At 35.6% G+C, this 25,418-nt stretch overlaps 1 protein-coding gene across 21 annotated transcripts in view; it reads left to right on the top strand.

Moving 5' to 3' along the window:
* The window catches only part of KCNMA1 (potassium calcium-activated channel subfamily M alpha 1), a 430,367-nt gene that overhangs the window by 122,980 nt on the left and 281,969 nt on the right, over positions 1-25,418 (top strand). The gene's annotated exons all lie outside the window — the stretch shown is intronic.

The raw sequence follows: 25,418 nt of genomic DNA, 5'->3' as shown, positions 1-25,418 counted from the left end.
GTGCATTTATTTTAATATAACACTCATCAACTTCACTATTTGAATTGACAGGATACAATTTAGGGAGAACCATTTCCACAATGGATATTGGCTGTTCATTTAAATTTTGCTTTCTGAGAATATTTGCTGAAGGTTAACTGTGTCAATGAACGTTTGTGCTAGAGGGTAGTATTCACATTATTTTTAGATACAGGTTGTAGCAAAATCAAATCAATATTTATATTGAGGTGTGTTGTTTGAAAATGTTAGGACTTACTCATGGATTCCTACTAATTTAATACAGCCTGTTCCAGCCAGCTATTGTATTTCTGAATAAAAGTGCAGACTTTTTCTCTCCCTGAAGAAGGAGGAACTGGTGATTTCACAGTTCTGTAAAACAGAACTAAAGAAATTTTAGTGAACTTTTACACTGTGAGAGTTTAAATTAAAATCAGTCTTATCCATCCAGTGTTTACAAAAAAAGCTTAAAAAGCAGTCCAATGAAAATGGACTTGGGAAAAGAGTTACAATTGAACTTCAGCGTGATCACCTGAAGGCTATTGTGGAACTGCTGCCTGGGTTTATTTGGGAGGTGAAGGAGACAAGTTAGCAGAGTGTAGAACACACATCAGTGTGAAGTAGAAGCCTATTTGTGTTTTCTGCTCATGGAAAAAACTCCCATCATTATCCTTACCTGGACAGTAATTTTCTTCACAATGAATCTTAGTGGAATGTCAAGGGCTGTTTGTGGAATCTAAACAGGCTATTTTTTGGAACTCTCTCTACTGGGGTCTGTCACTATATGTTTGACATGTCTGATCTAGCTTTTGTTTCTTCCCTACTAACCTTACAAAACAACATTTTAATTTATCAAATCAGTTTGTCCAGGTGCTTTGTGAATGTTGAAACAAATATTGAAATGGTGAGTTCTCCTATAATTACCTCTTTAATATTTAAACTTTATGACTACACATGGGTAAAGAAAACAACGGCTGACCGTGTGGAAAATACAGGACAACATACATGTTTAAAGGTCATAGCTTTGTAGTGTAGTACAAAATTGGACATGTAATTGACATTGGACCATTTGTACAATTCTCTAGTGAAATCAAACATTTCTAATTATACGACAGATGCAGACTTGAAGGCCTTAGGAAACACTGTAGCCATAGAACTAGCAGAAAACATTTTTATAGTCTGAAGGTACTTTTTTTCCCAAAATAATTATCATGTGTTTCAGTGCATCTGCTGCTGGAAAGTAAGGGATTACTTGTTATTCATGATCTGGGTGGTTGGAGACAATTAGTGGAATGATTTAATCCACTCAGAAACAAACACTGAAGTCTTTGATAGAGATGATTCCCCTTTTCATTAGTTTTCTTAAAAGTGTTTAATTCATTGGTGGTTGTGAGGGAAGGCAGAGTTCTGTACCTGAAATGAAAGTTGAACTAACCCAACCATACTCAAAATCTTTTCCCCTTCCATTCCATTCATTAGAGGGAGAATTGCATTTAAAGACTAAACCAGGAGGAGAAATTAAAACCTTGTTGTTGTTGGGAGAATCAAGAGAAACAAGAATGGGAGAATTTAAATAGTTAAACCATTGAATTTTCAAAGCATTTGACCATTACTTGCTTTATCATTATGTTAACTGAGCATCTCCTAGCCTGTAATTCTTGTCCGTTAATGACAGCAAGAATAGTTACAAGAGATGTGAAAGTGGCATGTGCATGGGGTTGTACTAATATTGCATGTGTAGTTTATGTGAATATAGTAAAGGTAAAATACTGAAATAGACATAGACATTCTTACTGCTTTAGCAGCTAAATTCTGTTCCTGATATTCCAGAAGTGGTTTAGGCACACGGAAACATTCACACTACCCAATTTCATCTGAAGGGCAGGCTTTGCAGGAAGAGATTTGTATCTGGTGATCCAGAATGTCCTTCAGTTTTGAAACTGGTTTTGTTTTTCCAAGTAGTGCAGTGGCTAGGCATGATGCCTACAGTTGTGTGGTCAGAATATCCTTTTTTTCGTCATACTTTAGGTTTGAGAAGCACAACTGGAGCATAATGTTCTTGGTGACAAAACCTTTGAAAATGTGACTTTTCCTCTTAAACCATGTAGATGAGAATTTGACATGTGGTTTAAAAATGTGCCCATGATAAATTGTATAAGCACATGATGAAAAAACATGCTAATTGAACCCATGCAGTTCTGTTTGCATTTGATGTTGAGTGGTGTAAATATAAATAACATTAAAAGGTAACAGTTTACTTAAAACCTATTCAGGGAAATACTGATATACTTTGAAGTGCTATAAAATGCTGTAGATGATGGAAGTATCAGATTCCTGAGGTGGGTTTCTCAAAGAAGACTCAGACACATTCATAATTAATCTCAAGATGCAGGAAATTAAACCTAGTTATGAACTGATTTTGCTTCCTGAAATTATCATTATATCATTTGAGTAAGAAGAAAAAGATTTCCTTAATTAGATGAAGTGTTTGATATAGAGAAGACAGCCATATGTACATTGTTGAATTTGGCACAGTTCAATCTACGGTAAGCTTTTGACCCTTGACTGGACTTCTGAAGAACTCTTAAAAGTGGTAGAAGGCTCAGTACTCATTCAGGGAAAAGCAGTGAATCTTGAATTATATAAGTATTTATAAGAAATTTTCTTGGGGAGAAACATGTAGGCATTTTATGGTGGTTTTTTTTGATTTTGTTTGCTTGTGTGTTTTGTTTTTTTCCAGTTTTTTTCACAACTTGATTTGTTTTTGCTGCTTTTTATTTACTGCTTTTCTGAAGGAGAGGACTCAAATTCTTTTAATGTTGAGGGGGAAAGAAACACACAACCTCTTGTGATAAGTAAGAGTTGCCTAGCAGCCCAAGTGAAATTTAACAGTACAGAAATTATGTGGGGTTTCTCCCTGTTTCTGAAGACAGTGACTGTTGTCTCATTGCTCTAATGAGAGCAGGAGCTCAAAGGATAAGTTGGTATTTGACAGATAAGAAATTGGAGAAGCAGGTGCATTTGATCCACATTTTTTGACTGTGGTCTTGACATTATCAGCTTTTTCACAAGATTTTCAAAGCAGAAAGCAAAACCTTGAGCAAACATGAGTATGCAGCATCTCAGAATTCAAATATGGAGTTTAATAAGTTTGCTTAAGGATAAGCAAAGCTCTCCTAAATTTTCTCCTTTCTTTTTCTTTCAGTTTGGACCCTCTCATCCTGGAAATGTCTTGTAACCAATCTTCTTGTCAAGTTAACTTTTTTTTTCTGGGCATATGTAATGTTCTTAGGATGCAGTTAATCTGAATAGGACTTAATTTAGAGTAAAAAGTATTAATTGACTAGACAGTAGAAATTGAATGTATTCTTCAGTGATTTAGTCTTTCATACTCATAAAATTTCAAGCCCTTTACAAGTTCAAATCTGACATTAGTTTTTCAAGAGTGAAACACATTAGTTCTTTGGTAAAAGAATTTGATTTGCAGTCTGTTGGCTCTTACATTACCATTTTTCTTAAGTAGTTAAGCCAAGTTTGGTGTGACCTATAGAATCCCCTACTCAGGCAAAAATGGAGTGCCATATTTTCCCGTTAGCTGTGGTCTGGGTTTCTGAACTTAGAGAAGGGGAAAGCTTTTCTCAGCTTCCAGTTCTGACTGCACAGGCAGGAAGCGCACGATGTTCCATGTCCTGAGTGGTGTGGGTGGTGTGTTTTTGTTTGTGGCCCACACCACTTTATTTTTTTTAATCTCCTTTTTCTCCCTTTTTTGGGGGGGTGGGGGGTGGGAAGTTTGTTTTTCTGTTTTTGTTTTATTTGTATTTTTTTTTTTATTTTAGTTCTTCTGAGATGGAAAGAATTATGTACGTATTTTAGATAAAAGTTGCCTTTTTCTCATTGTGGTCAACAAGAAAGAGAAATGACATGAAGATGAAAGGGCAGAGTCTTCCCGTGGTTGGACAGTTGTGAAGACAGGGCCCAAACTGCTGAGAATGTACCTTGCAGTGTGTCAGTGTAACTGGACAGATCTGATCATTGCAGTTGTTCACAGATTAGGAACTGCTTGTCAGTGTTTGGTACTTACTGTTCATAGGGAATAGTTTAGATTCTGCTCATCTCTATTGAGAAATGAACTCTGTCTGTTTAGTTATTTTTAATCTTTCATGAGCCTTCGTGGCACATAAATGAATCCAAGAGATGAGTTCTAGATTGCCTTAATCTGTGACAATGATGTGGGCTATTTCCAGGGTTTCCATAGGAATAGGAACAATGTTCTCCATTTAAGTTCATGAGATAATGATAATGGAATAGAGTAGGAAGTGTTGAGTAAGTCTTGCTTGTTTCTATGGTAACTGCAGCTAGTTTAAGTTCCAGTTATGCATTTTCTGAATATTTATTTATTACTGACGGTAGCAAGGGGTTTTTGCTGTCTTTCTTGCTCTGAATCAAAGGTCGGCTTCTGCCCACAGTCTTGTGGGAAAGTTCTCTTGCACACGTCTTTAAAACTGAATTACTAAGTTCTGCATGTAGATGCAGCATTTCTGATTGTCACTGCACCTTGTATTTTTGGGAAACTGCTAATAATGTAGTGGTAAAACTAATAAAAATAAGAGCATGCTAGCTTCCCCATATGAGGTGATATCTAGGACGAAGACGACCATTTTTTATCAGCTATGACACTGTATTATGGGAATAAAGGTGTCTGATTTAAATTCTTTCACCACCAGCTTGCTTTTAGTAATTTTTTTGTATATTTTGGACAATGCTCCCAGGCATATGGTGATTCTTGGCGTGTCCTGTGCAGTTGGACACAATGATCGTGATACATCACTTCAAATTCAGCATATTCTATGATTAATATATGCTAATCTTAAACTTTCTTTTCTCTAAGATTGTCCATGGATTATATGGGTAATCAAACAGTATTTTTTCCACTCAATCTTACCAGTTTTAAGTACTGCTACGTGGAGAATGGTTTAGGTTAGCGTAAGGTACATGTTTGTGGTAAAATCATACCAAGAAAAGAATAAATGGTACATTTCATTAAGAAATTACATGAAATATACTCAGAACTGGACTTAAAACATTGCATTTGAATTCTTAGCTCAGAAGGGGGAAAAATAGAAAATAAGTGTATGTATCACACATGCAATTTATCTTAATTAAAATTCCTAGGTTTTATGTCTTCCTTTTGTAAGCCAGATCTCACTGTAGCCTAGTCTATCTTATTTTCACTCAGTTTATAGTTGCTGCTATGGAAATCATCCAGTGGAAAGTTATCTTCAGACTTTGGGCTGTGCTGGATTGACTTCTGTGACTTCTAGATAGGTGACCATGCTTGCAGAAACCATCCTAACAGTATTTAAAAGCATGAGGCTTTTCCTACAGTAGGAATAAATATCTTCTGCTAACATTTTTTGCAGCTACCACTTCCTTTCTTGTTTAAATTAAGGTATCCATGGCATTCTGTCACTAAAATGAAGAAAAGCAAGCACATTTTAAAATCATGTGTCAAGTTTTAAATGGTGTGATTATTTGGAGAAAGTCAAGAACATGGTTACTATTCAGATGGCAATGCTGGTTTAGGTAAGCTTCTGTTATACAAGTCTTCATTACTGAAAAAGTGTTGTGAGACTTCTTCGCTATTAATAACCTGTATTGTTCTATATGTATGTCAAACATAAGTAAGAAAAAGTCTTTGCTACGTCTTTCTTACATATTTCTAGAATGAAAGTGTGTAAATACAGAAATGTGCCTTCCTGATAATGCTGTGCTGATCCTCATGATAAGAGTGTGGTACGGGGGAAATTTACCTTCCACCTCTGGGCCACTGACAGTAGTGAGGTATTGAACAAAAGATATGAGCACAACTGTTGCAAATGAAGCATATTTACAAAGCTCACTAGAGGAGACAGATGGCTTCCCCTAAGGCATTTGTGCTGTTCCCATGTGAAAGGCTGCTCTGATGATGCAGTTGATGATATTGGGGTTTTTATGGTTTTTTTTTTATTACATTTACTGTATTTGAAAAAATTGTGCGCGTAATCAAAACACTGATGTGATAATGAATATTTTTGAAGACAACTCTGCGTCTGTTTTCGTACAGCTCTACATCAATGATTTGTTCTGAGGCGTGGGATAAATGGAACAAACTGCTAAGCTTGTAGTAAAAAAGAAAAATCTCCATTTTGGTGTTCAGCAGAATTTTCACACAAAATATTGTCTATCAAAATCATTTTCCTTTTCCTTATTCAATATTTTTTTTTCTTTTTTAAACTGGTGTTAGGTATTTACTTGAATATTCACAAGTTTCCTGGGAAATGTTCTCAGCGTATTCCTTCTGGCTCCAGTAGTTTTATGTGGCTCCTTAAATGTGCACTGCTTTGGCACAGGAGATTCCTCTCTGCTTTAATTAATGCTTTGTTTCAGCCTCAAGTGCTGCAGCAGAGGCAACTTCAAAGCTTACTACTAAAGCTGCTGAAAGTCCCAATTTTCCTGTGAAGTCTGATGTTGGTATTGGTAAGGTTTGGAAAGCTTGGTTCAATCTGAAGTAGTAGTAAACACTACGCTTGCCTTTCTGGAAAGGGAGCAGGTAATCTAATGGTAGAAACTAGGGTGGAGAAGTTGTCAATTAGAAGTAAAAATCAGGGAATATTAACTGCCTGTTCTATGTGTTTCATGCAGCATCTGGAAGCTCTCAGGACCTTCCTTAAGTCCACAGCAAAATGCCATGAATTCAAGGGGGAAACTTCCTTGTCTTCTCGAGTGATGCTGCTTCTTCTTTCTAGTTGTCTTCAACCTGCAGACACTTTCCTTTATCTTAGAATAAAGCTAGGAGAAATGTTTTGAGTAGGGAAAGTGGGAGGAAAAGGCAAAGAGACAGGGCTTTTCAGAAGTTTGAAACAGTCCTGGTGGCACTTTCAGTCTAGTGAAGACTGCTTCTATTCATCATAGCCATCTAGGATAGATGGGTGAAAAGGCAATTTCTGCGGTATAATTCTGAGCCTTCTTATGAGCTATGGAACCACTGACTGTGATTGTGAAGAGGGGGGGTCACAAACTGACTTAAATGAGGCAGGGTAAATACAGAATGGGAAAGGAAATATAATCTGATTCTTCCTCTATTTCTGGTCCAAACTGAAAAAAAAAAACAACATTTCAAACACAGTGTACTTGTTACTGCTTAGAATGGGGATACCACTTGGGAACTAAAGTGAAATGTGGAACCTGATCTGCCTTGCGTAGACTGCATGCAAACTAAGCCATCCAGCTCTGTCAGATGCCCACAGTCCCCTCATTGAAAAACATATAACTCCTACATGCTGTTAAAATAATCAGTTTGTGCCTGTCAGGGTAAAATCTTGCAAAAATTACTTCAGTAGAGATGAGTAGATTTTAGTGAGCCATCTGATTGTTGTGATATACAAAATGTGCCACTGTCATGAGCGTGCTGCAGAACACTAAGCTCTTGGTTATTGTCAGCCATTATATTTTATTCTATAACATGTATTCTGAAGGTGTTGAATGTCTCTTGAGAAAGTATACCTATGTATTTTTTTAACAAGTATGAGTATTTTGTCAGCAGTTTAGTGACAATTTTGTCACTAAAAGGGTTTGTAATCTCCCTGGGAGCTGTTTAATTTTATATTTTTTTCCTTACTTTTTTAATCTATTCCTTATGAAAAGGAAGGGAGTCTAGTCTTGTGACTTTGGGTACCTTGTTTTGGATTTTTAAATGCAACCAACTCAAATGCTGTACAGTTGAATATAACCTTAGGTAGAGAATTTGGAATTAGAAGAATCAACAGGGTGTGGCATTAGGGCAGTTAGCACTTGTTCTGTGTGTGATGTGATTGCCGTTGGACTGTTCTATGCTGCCATTTCTTTTCCATGCTACAGTGTGGCACCTGTGCATTTGTAAACAGAACCTGGACCAGCTAGTTCTATTGTTTTAGCTAAATCAGAGGATTCTAAATTCTACTCTAAGCTATTCAGCAGGGTCTTTCTTGAATATTATAGTAGTTTGCTCAGATTTATTTTTTCAAGGCTGCAGGTTTGGGGTTTTTTTTGTGCTCAACCATGGCCAGTGCAAATTCTGTCATTGGTGCTAATTATGTCTGATTTGTTTCAATGAACGTCATCGAGCTTCACACTGTCAGACAAGATTTTAAGGCCCTTTTCTGCTATACTGAGAGGATTTTAAAAGAATATAAAAAATAATGAAGTAGATGCAAATCAGATGTTTTTTCCCCTATTACAAAACAGCAACATCAATCAGCATGTAGAATATAAAAGGTTTGCATATCATGCTAATGGAAAGATATTGCAGAAACCTGTAGGTATTTTTATATCAAACTGCAAAAAATTGTCGTAATTGTTTCCCTATAGATTACGTTTTCAGATTTGCCTTGTTTTCTTTCTCAGTAAATATTACAAAGTTATTTTGGGTAAGTTGATGGTTTTCAATTTGCTGTTGTAGAAGGCTGTGAAAAGTAACTAAGAAAATCAAATCAATGGATGATAGGTTTATAGCTGCTGTTTGATGTTTATAAGTGCAGTAGAAAATTATAAGTGTCTCCAGACTGGAAAAGGTTGTCAGCCACTGGCTTAAAGCTTTTGGAGGAGTTAGTTGGGCTGGAAACTCTTCCCTCTTTGAAGTATCAGCTAGAGGATTCATGATTGATTGTATGGTCCATAACAGCAACTTTTAATTGCCTAAGTATTCTTTGTTACTCCTCAAAAATAACGTGAGTAGTGTGAATTCAGTAGCTGCAGCATATGACTAGAAGTATGGCATGTTTTCTGTTCTCAGGTATGACAGTAAGTTGCTTGATTTTGAACATGTAAATAAACTTGTTATTCCTCATTTTTTTTCTGTGCAAGCTAGGATTCAGATTATCTGTGCTTGTAAAATGCATTGAAATCAGCTTTTAAAAGCATTGAAATCAGCAATTTAATTTTTTTGTGTTGTTTTTCCCCCCCCCCCCCCAATACACATTTTCTTGTCCAAAATACATTTCTGCCCTACATAGTTAATCTAGTATTAGGAAATGCATATGTCCTTGTTAATATAAATTTTTTATATCTATACATGAATTTTTTTTACTTCCATATTATGGATTTGAAGATTGTATACTCATGTATCAAAGTATTTTTCACTATACAGGCTCCTTTCCTTAGTGTTTTTGTTCCGCACTTCTGATTTTTTAAAAATCTCTTTTGGGTCTGATAGGTGCAGACAGATAAACAATCTGAATTTTTCCTTGCCATTCAGTCCATTAGACTTATTATGTATTTTCTCTTGGAAAAGGCCTTGGGCACCAACAGCAGTTGATCGTGGTCTCTTTATAGCTGGCTCTTGATATGAAAGACCAATTTTTAAATGATGCAGTTCCATTGCATATCCAAACCCACAGTTTTCTCTACAAATGAAAAGTCTGTGTGAGATCTTTTATTTCCCTTAGAGAATGTATCTTGTAGTAAAAAAAAAAAGTTAAATCTGATTTTGTTAAACTTAAATTGTATAACTTGCGGAGAATGAATCTTAAGTTAATTCACTCATGGAATTACAGGAATAGGCATAAGATGAAGCTTGAAAACTTCTAGTTTGCCACAAAGCATTGGATTGAGAGAGACTTGAGCCTTGTCTTAGCTCCTGTAGCTGACATCATGTGCTTGCATTTGTAATGAAATCTCTACTTGTCATGTTGATTATGCAAGAAATAGAAATATATGAAAAAGCTTGAAAAATCTTCATTTTTTTATTACACTTTCATAAGTAGCACACTAATTGAAAAAAGCTTTATCATCTGTTATTAAGTCTCATTTATAGGAACAGTGATGAGTATGTAGGAATCCTCTTTCCCATTTTGTTTTAAATAAGTTCTGATGCTGCAACAACTTGTGGCTTGGCACAAATATTGGCATTTTAGTGTCATTTAGGCGTTTATTTGAGAAGGTCCATTGATTTTGTCAGTAATAAAGAAAGCACAGAAAGAAGTTTCACATTTGGTTTGGTGCATTTGGTTTTGTTTGCTTGTTTGGGTTTTTTTTTTTGTTATTAAATCATCTCTTTGCATTAAATTAGGCATCACCATTTGATATTGTTGGATTCAAATTTCAAGAATCCCGAGCTTTTGTCAGCAAACCATGGCAGCATGTACTATATGGTGATTTAATGTGTAGTTGCCAGTAAAATACAGAGAGAATTTTGCTAGGCATTTGCAAAGCCCTGTGTTTACTTGATGGAATTTCAGGAGGCTGGAACTAATGATACCATACTTCTGTAGATTTTTACATTGTTCTTAATGAATATTTCAACCAGTTCACTTGATACTAAATTAAGGTGTGCTCTTTTGTTCTTTTTGGTGTGATAGCACCTGACACAACTTGAATACTGTAAGATGAACTACTAGTTATCTGCTGGTTCATCATATCATATATTGCAAATGAGGAACTTAATAGTTTCTGTTATCAGTTCTGCAGGTTTATTCTTAAACATTCAAAATTCTTGGTCCTTCTCCAATCTTGACCATATTTTCTTTTTGTGTTGAACGTGTCAGACTGAACCTGATTGTGAGGTTTCAATTGTCATTTCAAAGATTTTGCTTCCCATCAGGGATTGTTAGTCTGAAATGCACTACATGCTTTACCCTGAAGTTGAAACAAAAAATAAAAAGTGTATTTTGAGAAACTGTGCCTTACTCTCATCTCTCCAGTTAAAAGAAACCAGTGCACATTTGCTTGTACTGCACTTTAAGAAAGCTGTATACATTACTGTGATCTCCTAATAACTTACATTTTCTCCAGTTTTATTCTTGTGGATGACACAAAGTCCTTTGATTTCTCTAACAGAGTATAGCATTATGTCCAAGAATTCTGGTTTAGACATTAAAGGAATACAGTAAGTGCTTCCTGAACCTGTGTTTTGGTCTTGTATGGTGGATTAGTTTTGTCATGAGAGATGTGAATAGGTGTCTTAACATTACAAAAATGAATAACTGACAATAAAGAATTTAGCTTACCTGGAAAACATGAATTAAATATGAATGCATATAATTAGTACATCCATCTCTTGTATTAGTTGAAAAGTATTGACTATTTATTTGGTCTAGGTTTGGATGTTTTCTACTTTTTAGTCTAGAGAAAAGGTAAACCAGTTGAATTTAAAAGTCTCCATAGAGAAAAAGTTGACAGGAATATGTCTGTTGTGATAAGCAGTTACACTTCCAAGTACTGTAAAAACAAAATATATGTCTTTATTTGCTAGCAACGCCAAAATGTCTAAAAAGCATAAATTAGCTGACAGAAGTGTCGACGAGTGTGTTGAGTTACCTTCCCCTGCTTACTGGTTTGGGTTAAAAAATACGTGGTGTGATTCTTCATGAAAATGCCAAAAAGGAGTTGAGAGGAAAATCTAAGGAGCTGTAAGACTGAAAGCATATAGAAACACAACGTTACATTAGTTTCTAGCTTCTGGGTCAAGTTCTGGTCTCGTACTTAACTATGCAATTTAATTGAAGTTAGCTCAGTCAATCCATATTTGCACTGGTTTAATTGAGGACAGATGTAGATGGCTATATTCGAGGATGAAAATAACGTATTTGGAAGAGCATGTTCCTGTCAGAGAGCCAAATGAAACTTTATCACAACTGGAGACACCTGTCTTCCTTCAAGGAATTCAAAGAGAATACACGTGCAGGCTAATTGGTAATGTAAAGTTAGTTACGTTTTTTTCTTTTCTTAAAGGAAGAGAAATAGGCTTTAGAATTAAAACAAAGCAGAAAAACTTGCCTGCCACAATCCTCTAAGGAATTTCTAGGCTCAAGGTCAGATGCTGTTGAATAGAAATGAAATTCTGTCCAAACACTCTCTGTCAAGCTTTTCCATTGGCAGTACCAGATATGAACATAAAATTTTTTTAATGGTAGCAAAAAGAAAGAAGAAAAATTTTGCTGAAGCAGGTTCTTATGTATTTGGGGACATTCTGGTTTCTATGTGGTTCTCTATAGAACTTGCAGTTTTCTAGACATCTTTTTAGTGTTGGGATACTGTGCTCTTGCAGTCTGAGTCTGTGCCAAGATGCAAAAACAATGCTGGAAATTTTAGTGAAAATTTTTAAACTTGTGAGTGAGGTCTTTTCTCATCCATTTGACTAGAGAATTGCATTTTCATTCCTAAGCCTAAATTGTATCCCACTATGGACACCCTGCCATTTTTTTTTCTTTGATAAAATTCTATTAAATAAGTAGTGAACTGTTTCCTCTCCCATTTTTGTAGGAAGAGAATGTGAATCAGTAAGTTTCAGCAAAATATAATTTCTGATAAAGTTACCTAATTCCTGCTGAACTGAAGGTCTGTTAAGTTTACACCCCTGCTTCTATGGAAATACATTTGAGTGATAGTTGTTCCCAAGGACACAAGTATCTGTACATATTGTACTTCAGTAAGTATATTCTCAAAAGACAGCAAAAGAAACACAACCTCTTGGTTGTGTATATATTCTGCTGATTCCAGTGGGAGCAGGGATTAGCCATAATATTAAGTTACTTAAACTGTATGCGTAGGTTATAAAGTGTGAGGATTAGATTTGGTTAATGGTTCTGTTAGTCTTTTGAAACAGTACTTGCTTATTTGCACTACAGTGAGGCAAGCACATTGGCTTTAAATGCAGAATTGGATGACTTGATTTCTTTTTTGACTTTGTCTATGGGATGTTTCTCTTTACTGCTGTGCTGATTTCCTTTAATGCGGCAGAGATAAATCAATATTTGATAATAAAGGTGAATTTTATTTTTGCAATTTAAATGACAAAAAATGTCTAGGTTTGTTGACAGATTCAGTGTCCTATGAGAACTGTTAAAAATGCAAGTTTTGTATGAAGTCATGTCTACTTTCCTACTACTGCGTGACATTATCTATTGGTCTATAGATAAAATTTTTACAGAAAATGTTTTAATGCAGCCATGTAGAGACTTTCATGCTGCTGTCTAATAAAGCAAGGTCAAGGGAATTTATAATGCAAAGGATAATGCTTGGTGTTTTTTTCCTTTCCTCAAAATATTTTATTTGTGTAGTTACACAAAACAGTGTTTTAAATGTGACCATTGCATCAATGAATTCTCATAGTATTTCACTGAATAGAGTCAGCAATTAGAAGTAAAAAGACTTTATTGCATGGGAGGCATATTCCATCTTAATTTATGGTAGTTGGAAAAGGAAAATGAAAATTATAGGGTTTTTTCTTGTCCTACTGTGCTAGAGCCCTCCTCTATTTAGCCAGGTTAAGCCAGTCTTCTGTACAGGTAATACGTTTTATAAAGAAAGCATTATACTAGTGTCAACATTTTCCTTTAAAATCAATAGTTCTAGTAATGTTTTAATTGACATAGTAAATTGCAAGGCATTTCTTTTGAGAAGTACTTTGAAATAGTTACATGAAAAGACGATGAATCCAATGTTAATATTATGAAATATCTTGACAACATAATGATTTCAATTAACTCTGGTTAGAAATTTAATTTGCACTCAGGTAAAATGCCACAGAAGTTGCATAACATAAATTCTGGCAGGTGTGTAGTAAAGCTTATCTGAGTTATGTGTGTAAGTCATAACCTGGAACACCTTCTAGACTGAGCCAGCAATCTTTGGCTATTCCAAGTGACATTTTGCATAGTTGTGTACTACCATCTGCAGAACACAACAATCCACTATATTTCATTCACTCGGATGATGAGCACAGGTCACTGAGCCTTCACTTCAGAATCACTGACTTTATTCCTTTTTTTCAAATTGATTAATTTTAATTTAGTATTTTATTTTTCTTTTACTTCCTGCATCTCCTGATACAGTACTCAAGATGATGATGGGTAAAATATCTGTGCTTACAGATGTCCTGCTACAGGTGCAGTTATTTTGACTAAAGTTGTCTTTCCAGTAGAGTCTAAGAGCAAGTCACTTATCTAGTACAAACAAATTTTTGACCAGTAAGATATTCTGAGGCATGACTCATTCATCATGGTAGGAATGTTTTATTACTTAACTTTTGAATACTAATATGGAAAAAGTGATCTATTTCTCTTGCTTCTTTCAGTTTTAACACAAACAGGTTAGGGTTTCATTTGAAGGAGTGTACAATGTTCAACACTGGCAATAAAATCCTTTTTCTTTTTCCTGGAAGACAGAGATAGTTTCAGAACCATGAAATGCAAGCTGAAATTTCATATAAGGGACAGAAATATCTACCACCTGAAGAAAGAAAGAAAAAGCCCAAGAATAAAGGTTCTTAATAAATTCAGTTCTTCCCTCATAAATCTTTGTTCTCATTTGTGCCTGGAATGTAAAGGCTATACTTATTATTTTTATATATTTTATTTATTTATTTATTTATTATATAACTGCTTATTTGTCATATCAGTCTTATGTTGAATGGGTTTGCTGTACTAATATAACAAAGTTACAAGCTCTTACTGTTTTACTAATGCCCTTTGGGCAAAAAAAAAGTCAACAAAAGAAACCCTGTCTAGGTTTAGGAAACAAATGCATAAAAATGTTAACATTTGCATCGTGTCTCATAAATCAGAGCTAGGCTTTGCTAAGTACTGCAAAGACACAAGAACATGAGCAAATGCATTGCTTCAACATTGATTCAACACCCTGCTTGATCGTTGAACAGTCTATTTAATTGTTTTTATGCTCTTGCTCTGCACCAATTTCAGAAACTCATGACTGCATTTAGTTGTTTAATTGGTAGGACGATTTAGCCAAGTTATCCTATTTGGAAGAAATATCCCATTCTTCTGTAGTTCTGGCTGGTTGCCTTGTAGTAATAAGGAAAAAAGATTTGAGTTCCTTTTATTTTGGAGATCTGTAAGACCACTTTCCAGCCTTTCAAGACAGAAGGATAACTTGGGCATAGTTAGTATTGGCTTACATTGCATCTCAGATGGCTACTTTATGATCATCTGTGCCTGAAGTTGACTTGGATGAGGGGAAATCCCTTGGGATCTATTGCCCGGCAGGTTACTGTAGAGGGCTTTTTCCCATGCCCTCTCAGATAAGGTAACTTTCCTTCAAATAGTATTACCTTTAAATAGCATGCCTGGCCAGTTCTGTCAGATGTATTAGGAAACTCTTGTTTCACCTGTGTTTGCAAAAGAAGAGTAATATTATTGCATAACAGTTGAAGTAGTTTCTTTTGGGGGAGGGGAGGAACCTAATAACTTTAGCAAAAGACGTTGTTATTCTCACTGTGCTTAATCTCTTAGGCTTTGAAATATAAAAAAAGACTTGTATCCTAAAATATTGTAAAAAACCAAAAAGCCCACCAAAAAGCCCAAACCAAAACAAAAACAAGAAACCCCAAAACCTTCAACACCATACCAAAATCTTTGAAATATGAGCCAGTACAGAAATCAATAAGAATGCAGATTCCTTAACTTCATGCATCATCCTGCTGAACACTTAATGAAGACAACTTAATGTGAATTTTGTGCTGCTTGTAAATAATGCAGTTGTTTGGTAAGAGTTTTAAGCAGCAATCATTGTGACAAGGAAGTGTAGAAATTCCAAGACTACCTGTCAGGTTTTCAGACCTACCATTGCACAAATAATTTTGTGCTGTGTTGTGAAAAGCCAGCCATAGGATGGACAGAGAAACTGTTCAATGAGTGTGTGATGATGGAAGATCTGGATTCTTGTAATGCTTGCTTTGCATTTACCTTGGTTTTGTTCCCCTACTTCTTTCTTGTGGCGAGAGTCCCCTTTTTTATCTTCCAATATGTTATTTTTGCAGGTTATATTTTAATGCTGTATTAAATACAGTGAAAGCAGAAATAGCTGTCACCTTCTGTATTGTATGTATGTGGATATGGAGACTGTGAACTTGACTCTGCACTTGCCTAGAATTCCAGAACACAGAACTTCAATTTCTAGATTGCAATATCCAGTCCAATTTTAATATGAAAAGGATTTTCTTTTGATAGATTAGGGTAGATATAAGAGTAATGGTGAAGCACTGGAACAGGTTGCTCAGAGAAGCTGTGGATACCCCATCCCTGGAGATGCTGAAGGCCAGGCTGGATGGGACTCTGAGCAACCTGATCTGGTGAAATGTGTCCATGCCTATAGCAGGGGTGCTGGAACTGGATGATCTTCAAGGTCCCTTCCAATGCAAGCCATTCTTTGAAATATTTATTGCAACAGCAGGTAATACCTGAAAGCTGTAGCTGTTGTGTAATCATTCTCTTAGAAGAAATTCTGGACTTCTTGGGAAAAAAATTACGGTAATTAAATTTCTTTAATCAGTTTTAATCAGTTTCTTCTTTCTACAGAAAAAGTCTTTTTACTGATCTCATCATTAAACAAAACAATCTAGCTCTGCAGCCTAAAGGTTAGCATTGTAGCAGAGCTCTGCTCTTCAGATGTTTAATTCTTCATTTGTCCCTTGACAGGGTTTTGTCCTCATTCATGCTTCCAATTTGCTGGTGTTTATTACAAGAGAATTGTGTGAGGGCTTTTTTCCTTCACAGCTGAAGATTTAAGATGAACTGTTGCGTGATGGTTTTTTATCATAAAAAGGCATTTTAAATGTCTTTTTTACTTTTGACATCCTGTTTTGAGAGATATTACACCAGATTAAATATTAATATTGGACACAGTTAAAATATTACCACATGTAAAACAACACAAAAATCAATCCTCACAAAGCAGAGATTGTTTAGGGCATTTAATTCACTCATTTGTCTCTTTGCTATAGACATATGGATAGTGATTATAGCATCACTTTGTGCTGTCATACCTGCTTGTATCAGCTCTAGACTGACTAGACACTGTCTTATCTAGCCCAGTTCAAGTCACCCAGATGATCAAACATCTGTACTTCTTTAGGGAGATAATTCTGTAATTTAATAACTTGCAGCAGTGTCTGTAATCCTCAGACTCTGAATTTTATCTGCTGGCTAAGGAATTTATATATTACCTATACCTTGTTGCTAAGCAGATTCAGGGGTTTTACATCTTTTTATCTTATTATTTCTTCTGTCATGTTTAATACTGACATTGATTACATCACAAATGGTATGTGTGCAAAAATATCCTAAAAATCTTCAGGTTTTTGCAAGTTTTGAAATGCAGGTTGCTTTCAAATTGCTCAAGCTGTCAGTATAAACCAGATCTTAAACTGGGTTTTTCTGTGGATAACTCCTGTTGTGTTCATCACCCAACTTTAAAGTTTTAATAATAGACAAAACATGGATGCAGTGTGTAGAATGGTTTTCATTGTCTAGTCTTTGTGCAGCACGCTATCTCCTGAACTCAGAGACAATTTTGGGAAAAAAAAAAAGTGATTTTTAATCAAGTGGAACATTCTAATGCATAAGTGCAAAAGAAAAATTACGGAATAGTAAATATTACGGAACTCTAGATTTTTGTGGTTTTTTTCAGTTTTCACCATATTTAATGTTGAGCTCTTGTTCCACAGTAGTTCTGTTCTCATTCTGTGTGGCAGGACGATAATTTGTGCAATTTGCAGAAATCTGTGACGGGACAAGTAAGAGCAATTAAAAACCTCAAAACTTGGCAACTTGTCAGTTTTTCAGAACCCTGCTGTTATATCCAAAGGATATCTAGTGTGCCTAGTCTGAAACATTTTGCAAGGAGGGACCAGGGCAAGGAGTTTTTTCAATTTCCATGCTAAAAATTACAATGAAATACATTTCAAACTTATCCTTTACTTACAAGTACTAAATATCTTTAATAACAAGGAATTTGAAAGAATAAATTTTAACTATAGCATTTGTATTCCAGTAAAGTCATGAAATAATTTTAGCTGTACATTTAGTACAGTGCATAATTAGAAAACCTGTCAGCTGGCAATAAGGTTTATTTTATTTTGTATTCCGTTATTTTCAATTGTACAGAATTAATTTTGATTGCTAAGGCATGGAAACTTTGAAGTTATTTTTCTAGTAGAGCTTAGATGTTTAAAAGCTCCCTATGTTCTTAGATCGTTTCCTTGTTTCCTTATTTAGTTGGCAGTCTATTCACCTGAACAAAAGTGGAAGAATCCTTCTATTGTAAATCCTGTGCTTTAAGGAAATTAGTGATTGCACCTGGCACTATGGCAGTATTATTTGCTTATTTATCCACTTATTCCGTTAATTCCATGGATATGGAGAGCTATGTTAGAATGTCTAAAAGCAAAATGATCTGAACTCTGACAGAAATATTGCATTGCAGAAATATTGCATAATTGTGCTCAAAAGAAGTTCTTGAGTCATTAAGACCTACTGCCTTGCACAGTTACACCCTCTCAAATAATCCAAATGCCCATGACAGTACTAACCTGGACACATTTTCCAAGTTTTCCAACACCACATTTGCTTTGCTGCAAGAAATTTAATTCCAACATTCTTTTATCTATTCATGCATTTATTTTGGTGGGGTTTTTTGGGGCATTTTCTTGGTGTTTTTTTACTGTCAAGTCAGTCCCCATCTTCTTCTCTTTTATCTGTTTTGGTCTATATGCTGCATGATACAATTTCAATATTGCTTCTCCTTTATTAAAACAAAACAAAAAACCACCATCACTTTCTTTTGTTTAATGGCATATAGAAGCCCCTGGAATGAAATGCACTTAAAAGTGCTAAGTATGAAGCTGAATAACTTTATTCTATGTGGAAAAGGAAATCTGAACACCTTTAGACTTTTGAAATACTATTCTTTGTTTCCAGCAGATATGGACATGGGGAGGATGTAAGGAGCAAAGGTGATTGAACTTGATAGAGTGGCAATATTTGATGGCTTAGTAAAGACTAATAAGTGATGCTTATGGGAGGAAAAGCCCAAGTTTATTTGTCTGGGCTTGTTCGTGTGCCCATTTGTTGTGCTCTGTTGACAGTGCCACCACCCATATCGCTGAGTCCCTTTGATTCTGAGACCTTTGCAAGACTCATGGCAAGATGCACAAGAAAACTTGCTGGATTTGGCCCCTTTTGCTTTTTGTTCCAGTCACCTTCTTAGGTAAAGGGGGATAGTCCTCCTAATTGAAAGAGTTTATTAAAAACTACAAATGTAATCTCTGTTCTAATCCCATGGTGATTTTCTTGGGCTGCATGCAGGTGATACTGCAAGCATGTAAAACGTTCTGTATTTCTTCCTGTTTGAACTAATGTACAGAATCCTGTGCAATTTCTAGAAAAAGCTTCTTTACATCCTTTCCAGTCTGATTTCACATCTTCAGTGAAACTCTTCTAAGTGTTACAGCTTATTTTCCAGTTTGTGAACAGCTTGAGCATCATATCAGTTCCAGCTCCTCTATTCCACCTTTTTCTGGCCTGAAAAATTAGTAAATATTTTCAGCCTGTTTACTTGGCATTCTTAATATTAGAGAAGGAAGGCAGAATTAGCAGTAAGCCCTTGCTAAGATTTTTTTTAAACTAAAAGTTTATACTGTCACATTGTGTTTTCAATTCCCGATTAGCATTAAAATTTTATTATGTTTCTGAATTGGTAGAAAGTGTTCCCATTATGCTGAGTTCATCTGGGTCTTGCTACTTGCTGTGATGAAACTGAATTGGGCTTGATTCTTTTGATTATCAAAGCTGAGCTAATTGTTTTAATGTGCAAATGCAAGTAATAGCTACTGAATTGTGTGTGCACATGTACCTTTTTCTATATATAAACATCTTAGAAGAATATCTGTGTGTGTATGTATAGACTGCATATATAAAGAATATATCTGTGGCTTAAGACTGAAAACTGGGATGAACTCTGCCACTTGTGCTGTGCAGCATGAAAAACTGATCTTGCTTGTCCTCAGTTTCCCATTGGTAAGTGGAAATTATGGCTGATATCTGTGGCATCAGGCAGAAGTTGATATTTCATCATAGTCCCTTCATTGGCTGGCAGAACTCTATTGGGTAGAAATAAAGTGTAAATAGCCTCCATGTGAGAGAATATATTTAATGGCTGAAAGTCTGTCTTCCTTCAGAACTCTTTGTTTCCTTGTTTGCACATGGGAACCAGACATTTTCCCACTCCTTCTTAAAGAAGTTCAAGTGAGAAGAATTTATTCTTGTCATCATGTACTTAAAAATGTCTAAAAGGTTTTAAGATATTGTCCCCTGAAGTATAGATAGACTCATGGCAAATCCCATTTGCAACTTACTTTGTAGTCATGTCTGAACATATCCAAATACTCAGAAGAATCTCAACTTGTGTAAATTATAAATTATTTTAGAGTTGTTTCCTGCAAATCAGAAGGAACACTGTGTATCTAATTTGACTCCAAGCAAAATGTGAGATGCAATGATAGAAAAAAGATAGACTTCAGTCTGTGATGTGTGTGGTAATACCCCTCATCTTCACTCTTCAATATGTTATGTTCACGTTAAGTATCTTTTATCAAGTTGAAGTGACTCCATCTAAGCTGTAGTTTAGTTCGATTAAACTGTTTCAGAGGTGGTTGGCAAATGAAGAAAAATAAAAACCCCAAGTGGTTTTTCTGTGCAATAAAAATTCTATTTTTGTCCAGTGTTTTTGAAAAAAAAAAAATTATAAGGAAACCGCTATCCTTTGGCTACTTTGTGAGACAAAACAAAGATTCATGCAAAAGTATAACCAGCCATACAATTTGTACTGGGATTTATACAAGAGTCCTACTAAATGCATTTTGACTGTAGTCTGATTGGTCTTGTTTATCTCTCTAATGCCCACATCCATTCCTTTCCACAAAACGTTATGAATTATAATAAATAGAAATAAATCTTAATTGTGCATATCCCTGGATCCAAGGAATTGATGTTGATTTAACTTACCTGACATTTAGTTTAATTTAATTATGGGAAGTCTCTGTTGGTAACTAGCAGAAGAGTGTACATGGTTGCCTCATTATTTTGCTGTGATAGTTTGTGGCTGTTGTGTTTGTTCATTGTCTTGATGCTTGTTTACTCATGGCCCTCAGGGAAAACCATATTAAATAATTCTGCAATCATTTTTCCAGAAACAACAACAAAAAAATATTAGTGTTTTCCTGTCTTCAAAACTGATAAAAGCCAGTGAAATTGAGCTACTTTATAGCATGACTTCAACACAAGCGGAATGTGTTGGTTTGAATTTGTAAACCTCACCATAGGTTCTTATAAAAGAAGGATTCCTAGAAATGACATCCAGCTGGAAGTTGATATTTTCATGTAATATCTAAACCAGCATTAGAACTTTTTTGGGCAGTCACTGAATCATGGTGCTTTAGGGTTCTGTAGGGAAGCTGCAGCAGTGTGCAGCAGCCCCATGTGGGTGGCTGATGTGGGAACAGAAAGCTGTAGCTAATGAAAAAGTTAATGCTGCATTAGTTGCCACATGAGGAATCCATGCCACTGTACTTCACTGAGATGCCATTAGCCCTCTGTAGCCATTGTCAGTCTTGTGAGTTGTGTTAGGTGGCAACACAAGACAGAACCTTTCGACAATTGCAACGTGGTTACCTGGTGTTCCAAGGTGACTCATGAACTGAATAAGCAGAGACGTGGAGAGGGCTGTTCTACTGACAAAATACTTTGTGTTCCCAGTTATTGTAGCTAAAATTCGTGGCAGTCTGTCATGAAGTAAATGGCATGGGTTATTGAAGAATCTTCTGGTTTTCAGGCGAGTAGTATGACATGATTATAGCACAGCTAGAGGCATTCCAACATCAGCATTTGCTACACACACATCTATAACAAATGGAATATAGTTAATTAAGATGGGTTTTTTAACTTCATGAGCCTTTCAAGAACTCATAAAAGAGCCATATATATAGAAAAGCTCAATCTATGCAGCATATCTGAACAATAAGCTTGTAGCTTGAATTCAGATGAGAAATTTAGAAAACCAAGCGTATTTAGCAATTTGCTTTTGAGGAACTGAAACTTCTTAGTGTCCTGACCTGAATGTCACCTGTGGCTCATTTGCTTTTTAGCCCTTTCTTGAATATATTTAAGCAGTCTTGATCTACAACAGCTAACTTGTATTACAATGTGATTTAGAGGCAGACCAAGAAATTTTTATCAGCAACTGTTTTTTTTTTAGTCCTAAAATATGTAACTCTAATTACATTTGCCCACTAAAGGAGGGAATAGGTAGTTGAAAAGAAAAGAAACAAACAAAAATAATAAGCATTGCAAATTAGTGCAAGAGGTGAGGCCAGTCTTTCAGGCAAATCAGGGATGTGATTGTGGACTATGACACAATTATTATTGCCTCCCAGAGATTTTTGGTGTGCTTTATGGGGTTTTGTTTGGTTTTTCTTTTGAGCTGTAAAAGTAAGGGTGCATTTGTCCTCGTATGATTTACTATGATCTTTCTAAGGAAACAGAGCAAGTTTTTTCATGTACATTCCCTGAATATGAATTTCCATTTGATGTGGCACTCTTCCCCAGACCCCCCCAAAAAAGCCCGAAAGCCCACATGCAAACCTGAAATCCAAACAACTTCTCATTCTACATTAGAGTGAGGTAAAGGAGGAATGAAAAGTCATATGAAAGGAATCAGCAAAAAATACAGGCTAGGAGGACTAATCCAGATTACTTCTTGCCAACAGACTATCTGAATAATAGGTATGATAATTTCTTACTGGTTTTTACAGGGGTGATTTTGTGATTAGCTGGCAGTTGAAATTACTGCTGTAGAAGAAGGATCTCCAAGGAAGGGAGGGTTTAAAGACATCTTGTCCATTTCAAAACTAGTAGAAAAACAGTATTTCCAACTCTGTGTTTTAGTATTTTGTAGTTTTGTATTTTAAACCAGGAAATGTTTTGCCCTAATAGTTGACACTAATGAAATCCTAGGGCTCAATATTAGGAATTGCCTGTTTGCAACTGGTGCAAGTGTTCCTAACAGCACAAAAGCCATTCTGTTCTCATTTTCAGATTGCTTACAAAAGCACCAGTTCCCTGTTGCTATGATATCAGGATGTTTTTGGCTTATATAAGAAAAGACTGTCGACTATTCTTTTTTTTTATTATTTAAACCACCAGCTCTTTGCAGATCCCTCCAAATAAATCAGTTGCTTCTATATGATCTGGAAATGTCCCTCATTATTTGTTCATGTGAGATTGTCTTCTAACATCATCCTACCAGGAGAATGTTAGAGATCCTGTGTTAGAAGAGTATAATGTGCTAAACAGTGCATTAAAAAATGCCAGCATAAATGGTAGTTGGAAGCAGTATTCACCATAAGTTCAGTTTGGTATTTCTGTTTTTCCTTGAGTGAGTGCTGCAACTTGATCCCTTGGTTGTTAGTCCCCCATTACTAGCACTGCTGACAATGATTTGGCACAATGCAAAAAGCTTCATCAGAACATTAGAGCACATGGAAGTTTGGGAAATACCATTCTCTGAAATGCGCATGCATTCTCTCTGAAAGCCACTTTTTCAGTGCAAAACTCTGAGTATTTGTCTTGTTATTGTGATATTAAAAAGTAATTTTATTTAATCAAGCACCTTGACTATATTAGGTCTGAGGGAGGAATGTTCCACTCTTGACATGCTGGCATACATGTGCAAGTCATCAACTATCATAGTTAACTTGGTGAAGGTTTGGTAATACTAATATTGCTCTTCTTTCAGAAGATCTCAGGTAGGGGATGAAAATTTTAACTGCTGAAAAGTCTTGTTAGTAGAGGATGCTTTAGGACTATGCTGAACAGCATTGAACATACTGGTAAAACAAGATGCGTCAAAAACTGTGCTAATAAAGCAAGCTTCCTCAAATATTTAATCTTCCACCTGTATTTCATAATGAGTTAGAAGCAAGAGTGTTGTTGCTTGCAGACAGCCAGATAAGCAAAATATCTTTAACTGCATACTAACAAGCATATTAGTATATGGAACATTGTAGTGAATTATTATCTGCCTGCAAAACAGCATTTCCGAGCCCTTGATATTAATTTTAGAGTCAATCAGGGCAATGTCCTAAGAGCTGGGAATTTTAGATAATATCCTCTGTGAAGAATAAAAAAAAAGGTCAACCCCATAAAATGAATAGTGACACATTTTAGAACCACCCTTGATAAGAAGGCTTTTGTGTATAAAAGTTCTCTCTCAGAAACTGGGCTGGGTTTTGAACTCCTATCTCTAATCGCATAAAGATTAGAGCCCATGGAGTGAGCAAACCTGCTTTGATTAAAGTAATCTCTTCTGCACTGATTTCGATGTAGAAGGCATGAAACAATTTTAAAATACCACCAAGAAAATCCACCAAGAGGCCTTCAAACAAGCTTTTCTGTGTTTAACATAAGAGCTTCTCCCAAAGCTTGGTTACAGTGTGCCAGACTGGATACTATAAATATTGTTGATGTGCTCTCAGTGCACTATGAATAGTACTGATCACGTCACCCATAAAAAAGATTTAGCAGTAATGTAAAGCATGTGGAAACAAAAAAACCCCAACGTAGAAAACAACTGCCAGCTGCCTGAAGTAAAAAACAAATATTCTTAATTGTTAGGTATTCTGTTATTTTTAAAATTCCTCCTGAAGGTCTGATGATGTCAGACATAAAAAAAGCCCCGGAGGGATATACAAACATGACCACTAAGCAAGTCTGATTAATGATACGGTCCTTTCCTTATTTAATAGATCTTTGATTTTACCTGCTGGTTAAACTGATGTTACTGTGTATGACAATTGTGTGATGCAAATGTAAAGTTATTGTAATTAAATAATACTTGAAGTGTCAGCAAAGAGTTAATTGTGGCAGTTCTCTGTTGTAAATTCAAGTGAACAAAAAATTTCACTGAGTAGGAAGACAGACATTCTGATCAGAAGGTCATTATTCTATTAATAAGGAACTAATAGGTTTTCCAAATGAATGACTTGTATTTTCAATTTGAGGAGAGGTGAGAGTATGAGGTGATGGAACTGAGGTTGAATTGAGAGTTTAATCTGTGTATCAAGAACCTTTGTCACTGAAACGATGGTGAATAGATGAATTCATTTACAAAGTGTAATGAGTTTCTTTGAGAATTAATTATCTTGGAACTTAGTTCTGAAACTGGAAACATATTTGACCCTTGAAATCAATCTTTCTTTTTCTCCCCTCATACCACCCGAAACTAGATAAAACTTCATGTGTTCAACATGACGAAAGTTAAAATTTATATTTTGAAGTTTTTTCAAACGCATTGTAGTACAAGCATGGATGATGTTCTTATTCCCTTTTTTAGTTTTAGCACAGTCTGAATTCTAGCTGCAGTTCTTCCTGAATGTTGTTCACATTTAGTTAAGTAAACATATGTGATGGTTTGTACTTTTGAGGGATGGAAAGCATTGTTACACCCTAATGGGGTTGAGCACCTGGAAATGTCAAGGGAAAAGCCAAGGATGGTGTTGGAATTTAAGGCAGAGAACAGCAGTGAGAGGGTAAAAGATACTGACCAGAAGAAGAGGA

Source organism: Lichenostomus cassidix, chromosome 6 (assembly GCF_008360975.1).
Source record: "Lichenostomus cassidix isolate B80296 chromosome 6, HeHo_3.0, whole genome shotgun sequence".
NCBI lineage: Eukaryota > Metazoa > Chordata > Aves > Passeriformes > Meliphagidae > Lichenostomus > Lichenostomus cassidix.
This window is presented reverse-complemented; position numbering and strand designations above follow the sequence as displayed.